This window comes from Cornus florida, unplaced genomic scaffold, assembly GCF_030987335.1.
Source record: "Cornus florida cultivar Cherokee Brave unplaced genomic scaffold, ASM3098733v1 CherokeeBrave_3.0.0_Hap2_Chr02, whole genome shotgun sequence".
Lineage (NCBI taxonomy): Eukaryota > Viridiplantae > Streptophyta > Magnoliopsida > Cornales > Cornaceae > Cornus > Cornus florida.
Window position 1 is genome coordinate 88936174 of NW_026775572.1, and position 3457 is coordinate 88939630.

The window sequence follows — 3457 nt, forward strand, 5'->3', positions numbered from 1 at the left end:
TTTGATCGTGTATTTACTTTATTTTCATTTTGGTTACTTATTGTGTTGGTTCTTGTTTGACTAGGTGCATTGAAAAGAAGGTGAGTAAAGGAGCATTCCAAGTAAGGAGCTAAGCAAAAGCAAAAAAAAAAGGAAAAATTCTAAAAATTTGCAAGGCTAAAATTGAAAATTGAATTGAAGTGCTAAAGGACCCTTTGTGAGCTCTTTCTTAACTCAATCTCTAGTTAAATCGTCGGCCCGCGTGGAGGCTTATATTTCAATTCTTAGATAAATCGGGAGCCCACGGGGGGGCAATTTATTTTTCCTTGCATATTGTTGATAGCATGAGAGTATGGGATCATTGTATGTGGAGGAAGTTTGTTGATTATTGATTTATTACGAAGGTGAAGTGTTTGTTCATTACTTGTTGCTTGTTGTATTACATTGTGCATGCATGGTCGTAGATCATTGAGACCCACTCTTGTCCCTCTAAATTTTCATCTTGAATTCGTTGTTCGAAACCCTAGGGGAAGAGGAAGTTCTAGTCAATCCATTTCATCAATGGAAGGATATAATAAGGACCATGTGGAGGACCTTGGTCACATAGACCAACAAGGCATCCTCAACCCCAGTGTGCATCATGATAACATGCAAGTACCATTAGGCATGCCGAGGTCATTCGTTCATCAACCACAACAACAAGGCCAAGTTCCATTGGGAATGCCAAGGCCAATCTATACTCCACCACCTCCCATCATTCAAGGTAATCAAGGTGCCCATGTTGTACCTCCAATTGCTAATCCTCCCCTTGCTTTAAGAGATCACTATGTGCCTAATGAATACAATGCACCCAAATGCATTCAATTGCCACCATTAAGAGCACACCACTATGAGATCAAACCACAAACCATTCAAATGCTTCCTAACTATCATGGACTTCCAAGTGAAGAACCCTACAAGCATTTGGATGAGTTTCTTGAAGTATGTTCCACCGTGAGATACACGGACATGCCGGAAGAGGTCTTAAGGCTTAAACTTTTTCCATTCACCCTTAAAGACAAGGTAAAATATTGGTTTATCAATCTTAGACCTTTTTCAATAACTTCTTGGGCAGAAATGTAATAAGAGTTCTTGAAGAAGTACTATCCGGTTTCTAAGACCAATGCCATGAGAACCTCAATTTGAGAGTTTTCACACGGGGATAGGGAAACATTCCATGAGGTATGGGAAAGATTCAATGAATTGCTTAGGAAGTGTCCACATCATGACATGCCTAAATGGCAATTAGTTTAATATTTCTTTGAGAGCTTATCGGACAATTACAAGGGCATGGTTGATGCTTCCATGGGTGGCTCTTACATTGATAGGCATGAGGATGACGTGTGGCGTCTTTATGAGTGCATGATTGAGAATTCTTTGCATCAAACTTTATCTTCTAAGAATGGTAGGAATTCAAGTGGAAGGAAGAGTGTTGGCTTGCATCAAGTCGACCATTCCAATGAAATAGCCGCCGAGATGAAGTCCTTATCTCAAAGGTTTGATCAATTCTTGATCAGCCAAAACTCGGCGAATCAAGTATCTTCTGTCCCTAACCATTCCCATTATGTATCCAATGGGACATGTATGACTTGTTCAAGTGTTTTACATTCTACTTTCAATTGTCTCCATGGACATGTGCAAAATGAGCATCATGAACAAGTCAATGCAACTTTTGTAAATCAAGGGAACAACCCTTATGGCAATTATTATAATCCTAGTTGGAGGAATCACCTGAATTTCTCTTGGAAAAGCCAAGGGGAAGGCTCAAACCCTCACCAAGGTGGTTTCCAAGGGAAGTTTGTTCCACCTTCGATGCAAAGCCAAGGATATAGACCATTCCAATCACAAGGAAACTAATTCTCTAATTCTCATTTTCCTAATCAACCATCATATTCTCAAGGAAATGCTAGGAGTCCCACTTTTGAAGAGAAAGTTTTGACCGCTCTAGGCACTTTAGAGGCTAACACTCAATTGCTTCATTCTCATTCTCAATGCATTGCTAAGCTAGAAACCCAAGTAGGGCAAATAACTAGTACTTTAAATGCTAAAGAGAAAGGGAAAATGCCTTTGAATGCCCCATAAAAGCAACAATGTGTTGTGGAGACTCATTCCTCATCGGAAGGTCACACAATAGAGCATGTCAATGTGGTGACTACCTTGAGAAGTGGGAAGATTGTGGATAACCAAGTGGGTATGTCTAATGAAGAGAGTGAACCGGTGCAACCACAAGTTGACACCCGTCCCGTTTCACATCCTATTCCTCCTTCATTGCAAATGCATAATCTTTCAAATGAGAATGTGTTAAAAAGTGATTTGAAAAGTGATTTTGAAAAGAAAGATTTGCAACATGATTTCAAAACTTCTTGTGTTGAAGAGACTTCAAAGAAAATTTCTTAAAAGGTTTTTGAGCTAAGAGCTCCATTTTCGGATGTCTTAAAAGGATCCATTTCAAATGACAAGTAAAAGGCCAAAACAAATGAAATTATGGATATGTTTAGGCAAGTGAAAGTCAATCTTCCACTTTTGGATGCAATTAAGCAAATTCTGGTTTATGCCAAGTTCTTAAAAGACTTATGCACCCAAAAGAGTAAGAACAAAAGCCAAACACCTAGGAAAGTGGTCTTAACTGAGCAAGTAAGCTCAATTTTGTAGCATAACACTCTTCCAAAGTTTAAGGACCCCGGTTCACCTACCACTTCATGCATAATTGGAGATCATATCATTAATCGGGCTCTCCTTGATTTGGGAGCAAGTGTTAACCTTCTTCCATACTCGGTATATGCCAAATTAGGCTTAGGAAAGTTAAAACCGACGTCGGTGCTTTTGCAACTTGCCGACCGATCTATCAAAAAGCCTAGGGGTATCATTGAGGACGTATTGATTAAGATTGATAAATTTTTCTTTCCCATTGATTTCGTTGTCATTGACATGGAACCGGTTCCAAATCCTAAGAGCCAAATTCCCGTTATCCTTGGCCATCCTTTCTTGGCAACCGTAAATGCCAACATTAATTGTAGGACGGGGATAATGAAGATTTCATTTGGCCACATGAAGGTAAAGTTGAATATTTTTAATCCAACCCCCAATTCATTTGACAAACATGAAGAAGTGAATGTTGTAGAGAAATGTCATAACCTTAAATGTGAAGGAATAGAGTCTTTGCTTGAAACCAAAATTCCAAAAAGCTCATCTTCAACCTTGAAACCAAAGAAAGTTGTTTCAAAGTCTTGTTTTGAACGGGCATGGAAGCCCAAAGATTGCTTTGACCAAGGACCGAAAACTTCTTTTGAGCATAATCCAACAAGTTCCTTAAAGAACAATTTGTTGGGTAGAGTTCAAAACACTTATCACCCCATCAAGGAGGGGATGCACTACAAGATGTTTGTTCCGGGCTAAAAGAGCCCAACGTCTTGCTAGAGACGTTAAAGGCTAGTACATT

General features: G+C 39.3%; 1 pseudogene; it reads right to left on the minus strand.

Moving 5' to 3' along the window:
• Positions 1–1151: 1151 nt before the first annotated feature.
• Positions 1152–1250, minus strand: LOC132297918 (small nucleolar RNA R71; annotated as a pseudogene).
• Positions 1251–3457: the final 2207 nt, after the last annotated feature.